The following is a 17,656-nucleotide window of genomic DNA, read 5'->3' on the forward strand; positions in this document are numbered from 1 at the left end:
GGTGTGTGTGTGTGTGTGTGTGTGTGTGTGTGTGTGTGTGTGTGTATTCTACTGGGTGATACACATTACTACAGGTTTGGCCAAACCAAAAGAACATACAATGCTAAGAATGCTCCATAGTGTAGGCTTTGGGTGGTAATTTGTCAGTGTAAATGCTTCAGCTGTAAGAAATTGCCACTCAAGAGTAGAAGCTATGCAGTATGGGAGTTCAACTACCCCAACAAATAAAATCCACTTAAACACAGCTATGACAAAACAAATACATTGGAATTTTACCTAGGCTCCAGAGACACCCTCCCTCCCCTAAAGACACTTCCAGGAAGCTGAATAACAGAACCCAGAGTAAAGACAGAAAGTTTGTTCAGCGTTGTGGGCACTGTCCTAATCTCTCTACTTGTTTAATCCTCAAAAGACTTCTATGTGATTGGTATCCCATTTTCCAAATTTAGAAACCATACTAAAATGCTGCAACAAGCAGCAAGAGCAAGAAGAGAAGAGGGTTCTCAGCTCACTTAGGATTAATGAGACCAGAGAGCAGCAGAGCCCTGCAAACAAGAAGGCAACATGACAAAGCCACTCACGAGACTCCCGAGCTGGGCTTTAGTAAACCAAATCCAGAAATAAACAAAATATTTAGCATTATACCAAATAAGGCTTATCCTGGGAATGCAAGGTTGCTTTGTTGAAAATCCACCAACATAATTCATTTCATTAACAGACTCAGCTATATGAGCATGTTGATAAATGCAGGGGAGAAAGAACTCTTAGTAACTTGAAAGAAAACTTCCTTGAATGGTAGGAGTTCCCTGTCAAAATTCTATAATAAACATCACATATGAGATGAAGGAATGATATGCTTCTGAAGGCACTGCACATACGGATGCTAACACATAGATGTGAAGACCTTACATAAATGTGAAGATGTTATATACATGTGAAGATATTACATAGATGTGAAGCCATTGCACACATGTGAAGGTACTACACGCATGTCATGGCACTGCATCTATGTGAAGCCATTACATACATGGGACAACTTTAAAGGGAGCAAAGGATGTCTGTCATTCCCTCATACTTCACATTTCACTGCAATATGAAAACAAATTTTTAATATAACATAAAGAAAAGAATAAGAAAACAAGCCCCAGAGTGAGAGAAAATATTTGTAAAAGACACATCTGCCATTGAAGTGCTACCACACCTGACCCTGCTTAGCTTCTAGAATCATACAAGAAAGACTGTGAGTGTAGTGTGGCTATAGACTGTAATATATGCACACACACACACACACACACACACACACACACACACACACATATGATGAAAGGCGATTATCCACAGAAAAGGAAGAAAGAAAGAGAGGGAGAGTCATTCAGTATTGGGCAACACTGGAGCATTGTAAAGTAAAACAATGAGACACTACAGCACATCTATTAGAATGGTCAAACTCCAAAACATTATCACCACCCAGTGCTGGCAAAGTGGTACAATAGGAACGCTCAACCATTACTGACTGGAATGAAAACTGGACCATCCACGTTAGAGGAAAAATTTGGTCATTTCTCAAACACACACACACACACACACACACACACATTTTTACCATATAGCCCAGCTATCAGTAGACTGAAAACTTCTTTCCACACCAAAGCTGACACATGCATGTTTGTCACGCCTGTACTTGTTATTGCGCAAACTCAGAAGCAATCCGCATGAGCCTCAGTGCATGCACAGATAGAGGGATGAACTGTAGCACATCCAGGCAAAAGAACACTGTGAGGACTGAAAAGAAAGAGGACGCCAAACCACAAAGAGGCATGGAGGAGCCTAAGTACACACCAGCAAGTGAAAACAAAGCCAATATGAAGACTATACAGTGTATAATCTTAGACATGTGACATTCAGAAAAAGATAGAACTGGAAACAAAAGAATGATCTGGGTTGGGGAGGGAATGAGGGAGCGGGATACAGCGGGGACACAGAGTTAACAAAATGTAACTAAAAAGAAAAATAAAATTAAAAAAAAAAAGAATGATCTATGCTGAGGATGGGGGAGGGCAGAGTAGGCAGAGCACAGAGAACTTTGAAGACAGTAAATCCACGATTCTACCGAGTGATAAATGTCACTACAGGTTTGGCCAAACCAAAAGAACATACAATGCTAAGAGTGCTCCATAATGCACAGTGTGGACTTCGGGTGATAATATATCAATATAGTTCATCAGCTGTAACAAATTACCATTCAAAGACAGAAGCTATGCAGTATGAAAACTCAACTGCTCCAACAAATAAGATCCACTTAAACACAGCTATCCACAATGTCAATATCAGAAACCAAAGAGAATGCATAATTTATTTATTAAAACTATTAAGAAAATTCAATGATGGCACTTAATTCAGGACCAGTGAGATGGTTCGCTCAGTGGGTAAAGGCACTTGCCACCAAGACTGACGGTCAGAATGTGATGGCCTAGAACCACGTGGCAGAAGGAGAGAACCGATTCCTACAAGTCATCCTCTGACCTCCACACACACGCTGTAGCACACATATACACACATACACACACACTAAATAAATGTAATTTTGGAATTTAAGATAGAGGTATCTGATGGAAGGTAAATATTAAATCAATGTGCTCCTAAGACTGTATGGACACACCATAATGAAACCCACTAATTTTCATGCTAACTTAACTTTGTTTCAATAGAATTTTTGTGATTAATACCATGTGTATCAATGCCAATAAATCATTAAGAAGAAAATTGATAGAAAAGTAGCCAAAATATGTGCAAACCTCAGAAAGAAAGAAATGCTCAGAAAAGCTCAAAAAGAAATGCAAATAAAGAGGTCTCATTAGTAATCAAGCAAATTAATATCAAAGCAAAATCGAATATTTTCATGAGCGTCCAAACTGAAAAAGCCTAACATCGAGTGCTGGCAGGATGGAGGGCTGGGGCAGGGAATGGAAAACAAATCAGAGGGCTTTGCAGAGTAACAACAGATTAAGATTGGAAGAAATCCCACATCGAGATGTTTACCTTAAAGAGACTCTTACACAAATTAGAGTTCTGAACAAGGATCTTCACAGTGTCCATGCACTGGTTACCTGGCACAGCTACGCCATACTGAAGCGGCCAGCTGCACCCATCCTGCCTTCCAGGATATAATGCCCTGTGTCCCAGCTTTTATAAGTGGGCATTATCTTATAGCTGGATCAAGTCAGTCTGTGAATCATAACCAATTCTCCTGTGTTCCCTCTTCCACTGGCCTTCTCCACTTTCAGCAGGATTACTCTTGGAATTATCTAACACAAAGGACTGATGTCGTGATATTACTAGCAAGTGTTCATATGCAGAGTAATAGAAGCTGCTTTCAATGTCAGTGGGTTTTGAACCCAGCTGGAAAGCCTGTGGGTTACTCAGTGGCTAAAGACACTTGCAACCAATCTTGCGGACCCAAACTCCAACTCCCATGCTCTCTTTACACAAAACAAATAAAATGCAATAGAACCCAAAGGGAAAGTTTGGGTTTTGTGGTAGTTTGAGTGAAAATGGCTCCATAGGCTCATAGGGCTGGGCATACCGAGAGGTGTGGCCTTGTTGGAGTAGGTGTGGCCTTGTTGGAGTAGGTGTGGCTTTGTTGTGTCGCATTCAATTTCTGCTGCCTGGGGATCCAGATGTTAAACTCTCAGCTCCTTCTCTAGCACCATGTCTTCCTGGATGCCACCATGCTTCCTGCCGTGATGATAATGAGCTTAACCTCTGAACTGTAAGCCAGCCCCAAATGTTTTCCTTTGTAAGAGTTGTTGCGGTCATGGTGTCTCTTCACAGCAATAGAAACCCTCACTAAGACAGGGTTGTTGTTCGGTTTTGTGTTGTTAGTGGTTTGCTTTGTTCTGGCTTTAGCCAGGATCTCACTCTGTACAGTCCAAGCTAGCCTTGGACTCTCAACAATCCTCCTGCCTCAAGCTCCCAAGTACTGGGATTGCACAACTTGTTTTTGTTATTGTGTTATTGTTGTCTGTTCATTTTGTTTTGTTTTATTTTCATTGACATTGATGCTCAACTCTCACTTGAATGGCTTGATCTGGTTGATCCAGTTGACATGCTCAGGACAAGGGGTGGGTGTTGTATGTGGGTGTTGATGGGGGTGTCTTTTTCTGCAGTACTGGACTCAAACCTAGAGCTCTGCTATTAAGGTCTAAGCCTGGCATTTCTGGATAACCTCTGAGCTCAATATAATATGACAGACTCCCTTTCTCAGCTAGGTTCTCTCTCCCCTTGATCTGGGGAACCCCAGATCTTCTAAGGAGTATCACATCACCCTTAGGGAAATTACAAGCCCAATCCTTTTCTGATAAACCCATTTAGCAAGTACCTGGGATTCCTGGAAACACCCATCCTATGCTAATGAGATGTCTTGGTGTCTTGGATTTCAACCAATGACCTTTAACAGTACCTGGAGTTATTCCCCCACTCAGAAGATAATTAAGTACTGTTTTCCTCCTCTTAAGATAGAGCTATGCTAACACTTCACCCTCAAGACCCCTCCCACTACCCAAGGTTTATAAGTACCTGTTTCACACGAAATAAAGGGGACCAGCCTCGTCTATTTCACCATGATCAGCTGACTTGTCATTTATTCTAGAGAAGGAAGGGTTCCCCTTCTCCATGAGAATTCATTATTGGACCCCCCCCCCCGGGGCTTTGCTATGGCCATGCTGCCATAGCTGCCTTGGTTACCACTGAAGCCTACTCAAACACCAAGAGCTCAGTGCTCCTCTGCAGAGACAAGCTGCTGTCCTCCAAGGAAGCAGCACACAGACCTGCATCCTATGTCTTCATTCTGGGCATCTGCCCACACCTTTGTCATTAGCACAACAGCTTAATCAAAGGGCTATAACACTGTGGTGTCATAACCAGCTTTGGAATGCCTGAGCTTCCACTGCCACCTAATACCAACAATCTCATTAGAAAGAGCTGCTCATAACACAATGGAAAACTCATTTCCACACTCTCAGTGCAACCAGGAGCCTTGCCTGGAGCATGAACCTCATTCTGAGCACTCTAGACACTCCTGAGACAGAGGCGGAACCTTTGATCCCGAGGTTCCTCTGTACCCACCCTGAAGCCAACAGTGCCTGGACCATCCCACTAGAGAATGGTGTGGTGCTCAGCCCAGCAACAGCAGCAAAGAACACAGAACTGCGAGTTCTCACATACTAAGCAAGAATTCTGCCACTAAGCTACACCTGAAGTCCCATGAAAGCTACTCAAATACTTGTGATGTAAAGCTGAGCTGAGAACCAATCTCTCAAGCAGGAAAGTCTTGGGAGCAGGCAGAGATCCAAACAGAGTAAAGTACAACCCTCATCCTAGCACTCAAGCAGAAATTCTCACTGTCACAACATGTATGGAACTAAAGAAAAGGAATTGCAAGTTCTAGGCTTGTCTCAAAGATTGAGGAACCTAGTGTTATGTCAACACTAGGGAAGCAGGTGTGTGAGTTCAAGGCTAGCCTAGTCCACATTGCAAGTGCTAGCCAGGGCTTTATGATGAGATACTGTCACAAAAAGCAAGGCAAGGGGTAGTAAGAGCTCAAGAAAAGAAAAGAAAATGGGAGGAAGAAGGGAGGAAGGAAAGGCTGACTCAGGAAACACACTGGTTAGGAACAGGGCCAGCAGACTCTAGCCCGATACAGAAGCTCACGAATACTGTGGCTTCTCCTCGGCAGTAGGTATAGCCATGTCACCTGGCTTATCATAGTCAACATGACTGCATGTTTCCAAACATGAATTTAATGCTCTTCAAGGAACTATGGTATGCTTAACAGGAAAAATACGACTGAACATACTTAACCTTGAACCTAAAAATTCCAATGAAGTAGCTTACAAGTCGGCTTAGGAATATTAAAGCAATTCAAGGAGGATGGCAAGATGGGTTAGGGGGCACAGCAATTGCTGAACAAGCCTGACAACCTGAGTTCAAGCCCCAAGTCAGGTACAAAGAAGGAGAAAGCGAGCAGACTCCATAAAGTTGTCTTCTCACCTCACATGTTCTCCATGCACACTTGAACTCACACACTGCACACACACACAGATTAATAAACATTTGGTTCATTCTAAAACCAATGACAGGTTATTAGCCATAAAGACAAGTCTGGGTGCTTTAGCTGCTCCCAAATTTAGGAAACCCATAGTACCCAGAGTGATACAGATGACTGACAAGAACCAAGATCCTCCCTTGGGAAAAGCAGAGTTGTGTCTCCGGGAGTGATGTGTGCTTGGGGAAAACCACCTCTGCTGAGCAGTATCGAGGCAGTCACATTCTAACAATGATACAGGCGGCTGCTTATTGAGATAGAAATAATTTGTTAAAACCATCAGTGAGAATAAGCATGTTATAACTGTGTATACCTTATAACCTCGTTTTTAAGAATATTTCTATTGATTGATGTTTGAATGTTCATAAAAATTTAACAGAAGTTCCCTTACTAAGGTAGATAAAGAATATTGTTTTGTTTTTCCTCCAGTAAACAAAATAAAAATAAAATAAAATAAATCTGAGTCACATACTTGAAAAGAGAATTTTAAAAACAGGTATATTGTAACTTTCATATAGGAACAAAAACAACTGTGTGTGTTGGAGAGTTACTTCATTCAAATTAGGGAAATTAGTTTTATACACCACCCCCCAAAAAAAAGAGCTTTGCATATTTGCTTTTATGCTTTGTTTTGGGTTTTTTGGAGACAGGGTCTTACTATGCAGAGCTGTCCCGGCTATGTAGATCTGTCTGGCTGTCCTGGAACTCACTATGTAGACCAGACTGGCCTCCAACTCATGGAGATCCACCTGCCACTACCTTCCTAATGCTAGGGCTAAAGGAGTGAGCCTTTATGTGTGACTATTTTTTAAGTGTGTGCGGGCATGCAGGTGACCACAGAGGCCAGAAAACAGCATCAGATTCCCTGGAGGGTATAACAGGTAACTGTGAACCACCCAACCTAAGTTCTGAGAACTGATTGAACTCAGGTCCTCTGCTAAAGCAATAGGTGTTCTTAATTGCTGTGCTATCTCTTCCGTCCCACAAAATTAGTTTTTTAAAAACAATAGTGAAAATGTTGTTCTTGTTTTGTGGGAGAACCCATATTGCATGTGCTTATTTAAAATTAGACTAAATTATCCCAACAGGAGTGTAAGAGGTATCTCACTACCTGTTTTTGTATCGTTTAGACTAAACAAGAATTTCGCTGTATAATAAAATGCCTTCATGTGGCCATTAGATTTCATTAAAAAAAAAAAAAAAAAAGAGTTTCCTAAGGAGCTGGGTAACAATACTTCATTCTATAAAACAGAATAAATGTTCTTTCTAGACGAGTATTTTCATCATTTCTTAATAGGTAAATAAATTTTTATATTGCTCTAAAACTCAACCTAGGTCTTTTGCCGTTATCACAAGGCGCACTCTCAAATTCTGGAACTGTGGTCTCCTCTAACTGGCTTAAATTTCTTCCTCCTGGGTTGGTAGGTAGACACCAGTCTTGCAGGAGGGGGAGGGGAGCTAAGATCTTTTTGAGATCTGGATTCAGTTAACAGACAGGCTTACCAAAAACTCCTCTTTCCAGTCTAAAGCTGGAGTAGCCTCACTTTTCTGAGCACCTAATGGACTACTCTGTTCTAAAGCTGCAGGGCTGTGCTGGATAAGGTTGAAGTCAATTATTTGCACTCTGCCTATTATGACAGACTCCCTTTTCTCATCGGGGTTCTAAAAGTCTCCCTTGATCTGGGTGACCCCAGGTCTTGTAAGGAGGTCACGTAGCCCTCAGGGCAGATTACAGGCCAGACCCTTCCCTGATAAGCAAACTACTCTAGCAGGCATCTAGGAATTCCTAGAAATGTTCCACCCTGTAAGGATCCTAGCAGTGACCTTCAATTGTAGCTGGAGACCCCTGCCCCACAGGATAATTAAGTACTGTATTTTCCTTCTTCCGATAGGACCATAAAGTATCCTTGACCCCCTGACTCCAGTGAACCAGACACACTCACCCTCAAAATCCCTCCCTCTGCCCAAGGTTTATATTGCCCTTGATTTCACACGAATAAAGGTTCAAGCTTTCTCACTTCAAGGCTGTCTGAGATTCGTCATTTATCCTCAGCCAGGCCCCATCTCACTGGCCCTGCCCTCACCAAGCCTGTGTCTTGACCAAAGCTGTAACACTTTGGTATCACTACAGCTTTAGAATGCCGGAGTTTCCATTGCCAATGGTGATCTCATACTAAAAGAGCTAAACTGTAATATAACTCTGTGGAAAACCTTAAAGCGCTCTAGCTGCCTCTAAAAAAACAGAACCCTGTTCTCTGTCTGGAGTTGCAGGACCCCAGCAGAGATCCAGCCCCACCCCCAGGAACAACCAGGGAATGACATAAAGCCAGTTCTTTTTTTTTTTTTTTTTAAGATTTATTTATTTATTATTTACACAGAATTCTGCCTGCATGTGTGAGTGCAGGCAAGAAGAGGTCATCAGATCTCATTATAGATGGCTGTGAGCCACCATGTGGTTGCTGGGAATTGAACTCAGGACCTTTGGAAGAACAGGGCTCTTAACCTCTGAGCCACCTCTCCAGGCATGAAGCCAGTTCTTGATTCATGCAGTAAATAAACACCTGTTGGGCTCTGGCCAGGGCTGACAGATGCTTCCTTTTCTGTGTCACAGAAAAACAAAACCAAAAAACAAACACACAGAAGCCTTGCATAGAGCCTCAAGTTAGTTCAACTCCAATTTGGTTGAAATTTCTTCCTTGTAAGGGAGAAAGCTCAGTCTCCTGGCTCCATGCAGGTTAACCAGTTAACGTTCCCAAGGAAGGAGACTAGTTACAGTTTTATCCCAGCCTCCAGCTTAGTTGATACCACTGAACCCTGGTTTTGATTTCCTTGTTCAGGTCAGAACTTGAATCATTTGATCAATGGTAAGAACAGAGAATACAGAAGCAGTCCAAAAAAAAAAGTGTATTTTTCCCACAAAACAAGCCTCAGACCATTAGCCCAGGACAAAGAACAGGGAACAGGAAAAGCACTTTCTGTTTTTCCTCCTGTGCATGTGTTCAGTCATTACCTTGACTCATTCATTACACGTCGTCTCAAAAGCAGGGGTTTTGTTTTGCTCCTATCTTTCCAAAAAAAAAGAAAAGAAAAAAAGTTATTCCCTTTTCATGGGAAGACCCCAGAATGCAGAATTATCAAAACAACTCATCTGTGCATGTGTCTTACAATCTTTTGTTTTGACAACAAAAGCCCCCATTGATTCCTCAAAAGGAAACAAGGGTTCCATCAATTAGATTTTGTTTCTGGTAAAACGGCAGGCTCATGAATTTGGAGACCAGCACACAGCTTTCTGTTTTACCTACCTATTCCATACTCCATTCAGAGCACCCATACTTACTCCAGGGGTAAGCTCCCCATGTTCATTGAGGGGTCAGAAACAGACCCAAGACCCATCAATCTTCAGTTCATTTGTGCCCCTAAAAGCCCGGCCATCATCACAACCCAGAACTTTCTCTGAAAGAACCTTACCGCCATCATTAACATGGGGAGACCCTGGGGAAATGATGGGTCAGAAGTAGTGACTGTAAGACCTGACGCTTGCATGGAAGAAAGTTCAGGGCAAACAAACAGACAAACAAACACTGATGGGGCCTGTGAGAGACTCAGCGTGTGAAATAGCGAGCAAACCTGACAGCCTGAGTCCACTCCCTAGAGCCTACATGAAGTAAAACAGAACTTACTCCACAAAGTTGTTCTTTGACCTTCACAATGCATTCCAGACATGATGATGATGATGACGATGACGATAAATATTTATAAAGCCACCAAGAAAAGAAGGACCTGCAGAAAGCAGCAGTGAGACTAAGGTGGGCTTTCCTCACAAAGAACCCACAGGCTCACCCAGCTACATTAAGTAGCAGGCACGCTGAAAGTGCTGCAAAGGATTTGGAGCATCTGTGCAATGAGAACCATAGAGAAAAAGTGAACTGCAAATCAGAAACCAAATCAGAAGCTGAACTGGCTGGCCAGGAAGGAACGTGGACCACAGCAAACCCTAGACCCGCATCATAAAAGGCATGGGGATCAGAAACCCAGAGGTTTCCAACCCGTACCACCACCACCACCCCACCCGTGTGCGAGCGCCGCCGTCACCGGAGGTGGAAGCAGTTCACAAACACAGCTCCAGAGAAGGCGCGTAAGGTGAAGAAATCTGCAGCACCCCCCATCACCACCACCCCACAAACATCTACTATGGCCCCATGGACCAATGAGTGGACGGAGACCCCAGGAACAGTGTGACAGAACATGCCACGTGGTACAGCATTCTGCTGGGAGCCGCAGACCCCAGGCAGCACAGACTTCGGAGACAGCAGCAGGATGCCAAGTGAGGCTAAGGCTGAGACAGCCTCAACACGCCCATCTGCCATAGCAGAGCCGGAAGCGCGTGGGTGGGAGGAACCGGGAGGGAGGAGCATGGGGCGAATCCCCACAGAGGGCGGGCGTTTCTCCCCAACCAAGAAGCAGCATCGCTGAACATACGCCTTCTGTTCATACGGGGTGAGGCTCATTTTGTCTTTTTATACTATTCTGAGCTTTAATTTTCTATTTCATGTATTTTTTGTGTGTGCATCTCTGAAATTTAAATATCCAAATTTGTTGCAATTCATATCCCGTTGTAAATGTTTTTTCTGCCCTTCTTTCTCTAAAACAAAAAACAGCATTTTCCCTGATGGTTCACATATCTCTCTAACCCATGTACTTTGCTTCTCAGTCTCACTAACCCCCCTTTGCCCCTTCCACTCTATAATTGGGTTTGAGGCCCACTCCCCAAGAATCAATCTGTGCTTGGTAAACTCAATAAAAAAATAAAAATTAAAAATTAAAAAAAAGCGCATGGAAGTCATGGGCCTCGGGGGCAACTTACAACTGCTCTTTAGCTAGACACGAACTGCTTTCTAAATATCTGTTTGCACGCACAGACAAACGCAACTCCCAGCCTTAATCAGAGAAGCCTCTCTTTGCAGTGAACAGTGTTGTTTGCCAAGATTCTTAGTTGCTCAAGGTGCTGAGAATAAATGACAGTTGAATGCTCAATCTAAACAAGGAGTGCCATCCCCTGTAAGGCTCAGAGGACAGCAACGATGCGCGGATAGAAAGAATGTAAGAGCCAGAGTCAGGAAGAGGGGCTGTGGAGTGCCACTCTCTAGGCCTGATAACACAGTCAATGCAGTGATGACGTCACACCAGTTGGGGTGCATAAGACTGACCCTGTCGACTGTCAGTCACGGATCAGGGAGGAGCTCACGGGGCCTCTCTGAGGACCTAATGTCACTGACAGATGCTGGGGAGAAGGAGTCATTGTCTCCAGTTGTGTACCCGCAGGTCAGTGTGCCAGGATCCGTAGGATAGTTCCAAACCCGCGGTCACACAGATGGCCCCTGCTGAATTCGGTGGGCCACAAAGCAAAACAAAAAGATGAATGTGAGAAAGAGATTTGTAGGGAGTGGTGGGGGTAATGATGGGTACCAGGGGGAGTATGACAAGGAAGGAGTGGGGTTGTGACAGGCTAAGGGGGAGATAAGGGAGTGGGGTGAAAGTCATAAGAACGCCCCATGTACATGTATGAAGCTGACAAAAGTTCAGTCGATTTTTAAAAAGAAAATGCGGGACCTGTATGTATAAACAAGGGACTCTTACTCATCTGTGAAAGACAAATACCAAGTGGCCAGTCCTAAAAACATACACGTGCAAACAGCACTAGATAGCCTCAGGAGTATACACATGTAATAATAATAATTAAAGAAAAAGAAAACAATGGGAGCAATGCGTGGAGATGGAAGAAGGGCTGGAGGCGGAGGAAGGAACAACAGTGGGAGAAGAGCAGGATGTGACAACAAAAGATTAAAAACTGTCAACTACATCATATATGTGGATATGTGTATGTATATATGTATGTATGTATGTATGTATGTATGTATGTGAGATATAATAATGAAACCCACTATGTGCAATTAATAAATACTAATTAACATGGAAAAAAGAATGAAATCATAGCATTCTCATGAAAATGGACAGAACTAGAGACTCTTTTTAAGCAGAGTAAGCTAGACTCAAGACGAAGATCATATTTTCTCCTATGTTTAAACCTACATTGCACGTATATATATATAAAATTTGAAGGGGGTATGGTGGTTTAAACTCGAATGTTTGAATGCTTGGCCCATAGGAAGTGTGGCCTTGTTGGAGGAAGTGTGTCACTCTGGGGGCGGGCTTTGAGGTCATACATATGCTCAAGCTGCACCTAGTGTTGTACAGTCTCCCACTGCCTACGGACCAAGACGTAGAACAACTCAGCTCCTTCTCCAGCACTATGTCTGCCTGCCGGCTGCCATGTCTCCCACCGTGATAATAGTGGATTGAACCTCTGAAATTGTAAGCCAGCCCCAATTAAATGTTTTCTTTTATAGGAGGACTTTGCAGCCAGTCCGGAAAATACCTGACAAAATGGAGTCATATGAAAGGGGAGGAGGTCCTCCCCTATCAGTGGACTTGGAAAGGGGCAGGGAGGAGATGAGGGAGGAGGGTGGGACTGGGGAGGGAATGAGGGATACAGCTGGGATACAGAATTAACAAAATGTAACTAATGAGAAAAATAAAATTAAAAAAATTAAATATTTATTTAAAGACTAAAAAATAAAATAAAATGTCTAAGGCCAAAGTTCAAAAAAAAAAAAAAAAAAAGAGTTGCTGTGGTCATGGTGTCTCTTCACAGCATAGAAGCCCTAAGTAAGATAGGGGGCCAGGAGTGGTGGCAGAGAGGCAGGCAGATCTCTATGAGTTCAAGGACAGCCTGGTCTACATAGTGAGTTCTAGTACAGTCAGAGCTACATAGTGAGACCCTATGTCCTAAAACAAACAAACAAAAAATGTTGAATGGGGGCTCTGAGAGTGAAGAAAAGGATCTAAAGTGAGGTGGAGATGAGTTAGTGGAATATGTAGAATATGAAAGAAGAAGGGGAGATGATTTGGAAAGAGAAAGGGACCCAAGAAGAGGGAAAGGGTGGAGACAGGGGAAGGCAGTAGAGGACATCAGAACCAAGTATAATGATAAGATATGAAAATGTCACTCTGAGGCCCATCTGTACACAAGCCAGAGTGTTAGAAAGCACAGATTTAATGCTGTGGTGTGTGCCTGCACCCCTAGCACTTGGGAAACTGATGCAGAAGGATAAAGCTGGAAACCAGCCATCTTCCTCCTGTCTCTTCCAACCCTTTCTGTTTCACTCCTTCCTCCCTTTTCTCTTCTCCCTGCTCCTTCTCCTACATCCCTTCCTTCCTTCCTTCCTTTCTCCCTCACACTCTTTCTCTCTTTCATTACTCCAGAGTCTTGCTCTGTAGCTCAGACTAGCCTCACCAGATACAGAAGTCCCTCAAAATGGATCAGGAATTTAAACAGAAGAGCTAAAACCACAACATTCTTAGAAGGAACCATGGGATAAAGCTTATTCACTCTGTCTCTGAAATGGATTTCTTAGCTTTGACACCCAGACTAGAAAAAAAAAAAAAAAGTTGGATTTTACTGAAATTAAAAGCTTTGTGTATCAAAGGGGATTATCAATATCATGCAAAAGCAGTCCACAAAGTGTCTGGAAATATTTATGGATCATGTATCTGATAAGGGATTACTATCCAAAATGTATAAAAAACTCCTAGAGTTAAAAAAAAAAAAAATTGAACAACTCAATTTAAAAACAAAGTAGCTAGGCCTGGTATCCAGCCCTGGAAGGCCAGTAGTTGGGAGACAGAGGCAAGAGAGTGTGGAGTTTCAGCTCATCCTGGCTATGCAGCAAAGCTATGGGCAAATGAGTTGAGTGGAATGGGTGAAGGTGGCCACTCCCACCCATCATTTGCACCTGGAGATCTGAACTCTGGTCCCCATTCCTGCCTGGCAAGCTTTTCATCCATTGAGCCATCTCCCCAGCCCTGCTTTTTTACTTTATATTTCCACAGCTAGTCTGACCTAGTTATCACCTCACAACTTTTATGCCTGTATTGATTCGGGGCAAGCACTAAATTAATTGCTATCTAAGAAAAAAATAAGTCAATTTCGTCTTCATAAGAGGCTTCCAGTGTGAAGTGGCGCCGTGGCAAACTGTGGAAAAGCTGTTTCTAGTGCAGCCTGAATCTTCAGGGCTCCTTAAAGTCTCCTGTGCCAGCCTTCTGTTATCAGAAGGTGGTGGAAACACTCAGGGGTGCGGTCCAATGAAAAGCTGTTAGGCTGCTGGGAGCAAATCCCTGAGAGGGTCACTGGGCCTCTGCATCCTGCCTCTCCATCTTCCTTTGCTCCATGATGTACTCCTTGCTCCTAAGCCACACCACGGACTGGAAAGACATGGAACCAATCTTGGAAACTATTGGGCCAAAAGAAACCCTTCTTTTCAATTAATGTCCTCAGGCATTTTTGTCAGTGACAGAAGTCTAACTGACATATCATCATTAGCTGGACAGAGAGATACGCTGTATGAAATCTGAGTCATCACTCAGCCCACACAAAATGAAGGACTCCCTACCTTTAGACCAAGGGGACCTCACGCTATGGACCAAATTCACTCTTTAAGGGACAACTGGTCTCCACAAAGCTCTGTTTTATTTTGCCTTCAATTAACATTATCAGTAGCAAGGCTTTAAATGTTTATTTCTAACTTATTTTTAAGATATGTTTGGGTAGTAAAAATAAAATAAAATAAGTCCTTGTCCAACCACTGTTGTGAGGCATCTGTCTCTATCATAGGTCACTCGACGTAACAGGGTTGCAAAAACAGTGGACAGAGTCTGAGGTTCTGCTAACCACTGGAGACTAAAAGGTCTCCTGCCTCTTGCAGAGGAGCAGACAAAAGGGCACAAGGACAAGGGTAGGTAAGACTTGACAGAGTAGAGCCTGTCACTCTCACTGGACCAAAGCACTGTCTGCTTTGAGCCCTCCTGCAATCCAAGGTACTTTCCAACAATTCTCCAGCTCCCCCTAAAAACATGAAGACCTGGGCAGCTGGACTGACCTGAGCTGTGGGGGAAGAAGCATGGATCCCTCTGCCTTCCACTCGGGAGGTCTTTAGTTTCCCCGGGCGGGGGGACATGAGATTGAAGTGTGTCTGCTGGAGAGGCAGGGTCAGGTCATGGACGCAGGGTGCAGGCACCTCACCCTGGGCACTGTACCTTAGGGGGCCTGGTAACAAGTCTTCACTGTGGCTTCCTTTTTTAATGGAAATTCATTTTGGTTTTTATATGAGCAAATTCAATAAAATTAAGGAATGTGCACAAATTTAATATTTGTACTGGTTTACACTTAAGCAGGTAATATAACAACCATTTTAGTTTTTTCAGATGACAGGAATGGGACCTACAAAGATTTTGTAATTGCAGGAAAATTGGTGGGCAGTTAGAAATTCATGTACAATATTTATAATTGTATCGTTAGATTTTTTTTTAACTCCTTTAAATTTGAAGAGTCTGTACTTAACTGGCAAGGAAACATGTGAGAGGCAATGGAAATGGATTGTAAATGTCAGCATCATGTTTGATCATACCAAGGTGACCTTAAAATGCCATCTTATGCACTTTAATTTAACAAGACTGATTTCCTAAAATATCAAATATTTGATATAACCAAGAATTTATATTGAACTACTGGAACAAATAGCTAGAAGATATTTCAGTTGTCCCACTCGGAAAAAAAAAAGAAAGCAAGCTGTAGGCAAACTCTGCTCAACATGGCCAGAGGGAAGGAGGTGGGGAGGAGGGGCGAGGTGGGGAGGTTGGTCTCCTTGAGTGGAAAATTCCATCTTCTTTCTTCATCGAAAACTGGGAAAGCCAGCTTCACCCAAATGTGAATATTGTTTTCTTTTATCAGATTTACTGTCAGGGCCTCTGTCCCCTCCAAAGGTTAGCAATCCATCAGCACTCATCAGCAAGCCATTCCTTAATTCAGACACCACAGCTCTTCCTTTTAAAAATGCAATTTCCCTGGGAAGAACCAATACATTAAGTCCCTAAAACCTTAATGGGAGAGTATTGATTGAATTGCTTTCTTCCCTAAAAGGATAGACTGGACACATAAAAGTGGAAAGAAGGAGCTAAAAATTTAATTTTAAAGCATGTGCACACACGCACACACACACAACCTTGGAGATGATGGCAAAAGGGCTGGGGCAAGAACTTTCCACACTTATTCTAATGCCTGCAACTCTTCAATGACAGTTAATTGGTCCATCTTACAATGGGGGAAACTGAGGCATAAATTAAAGTAATTCGCCCAGTTACAGGGCACTAGAGGAGGAGTCAGGATTCAAACTCATAGCTGAACACACCCCGGTTTCCTACTCCCACCAACCAGCTGTGAGCTCATGCGTGGACAAGTGGAGTCCAATTGTCTACAAAACACAACAGAAAAAGACAGATCTCACCCGTGGCACAGTTTTACTTAGAGGGAATCCCAGTTGCAAGGCTAATCCCATCAGCTCACCCCTTCTGAAAACTTTATTTGAATGAGACTCAACACTGAGGAGAAATAACTCTACACTGTTCCCTAAACACTAGTTACCTAGAAACCACAGTTTCTCTTTGGATCAGGAGCCAGAGCTTCTCGCCCACCACAGTGTGTGCCTTGCACCACACTCAGATCCACACTGGCGAGGAAAATCAATGCTATGAACAACAGATACCATTCAGCAGCTGGCCTTGGAACCACAGTGACTACCCACAGCCCTCTCCTTCCCAGTCCTCACAACAACACACTCAACCTCATCAGCCACCTGTGCAGTTCTCTCTGGTCATTTACTGGCAAGACACACATCCTTGATACTGAAAATCCTGTGCTCCAGGTCACCATGCCTGTCTCAGATGAAGATCACTTCCCACAAAGCATCACAGCTGATCAAGGATGGACCAAGAGGACTCCAAGTGAGATGCCAAATGCCACTGTAATTCTCCATGCCTGTATAAAAGCAGTCCTTACCTCCTGACAAACATCAGGGTCAGCTGCTCCTGCCAAGTGACTCCGCCTTTTGTCTTCTAGCTTCTTGATCACAGGAACCTGGAGTGTTCCCGAAGCAGCTATAGTTCATTGTGATTTGTATCATTTTCTCCAACCACTGATAGATAGTCCCCGATTCTATAATCATACGGCTGCCTGTGTCACAGCCTGGATTGGCGGTAGAGCCCCGACCTGTTCTGACAGCTTTGTTTACATAACCTGTTATAGAGACAGCTGGCATGCTGGGATTCTACCTATAGCAGGATCTCCAAGTATGTGGAACAAGCTTCCTCCAGAACCTAAAATAGACAGTCTGCCAGGCGTCGGCTTTCTCCTCATCACAGGGTGCAATAATATGAAAGACATGGACACGCACCTCTTTGAGGTTGGAGAGCTCTGAGTGGTGAGGTCCCGGGGGTGACCGAGATCATCCAAGGAGATATGATGAACCCAAAGAAGCACCAAGGTCTAAAGAGACCCATAAAGAGTGACAGAGTGGCCCAGGCAAAGGAAGGGAGGTAGAAAATGCTACATGTCCAGGACTGGTGCCACTGGCTTACATGACTAAGCAGAAAGTAAAAATG

Source organism: Psammomys obesus, unplaced genomic scaffold, assembly GCF_907164565.1.
Source record: "Psammomys obesus unplaced genomic scaffold, mPsaObe1.curated_primary_1811, whole genome shotgun sequence".
NCBI classification, from domain to species: Eukaryota; Metazoa; Chordata; class Mammalia; order Rodentia; family Muridae; genus Psammomys; species Psammomys obesus.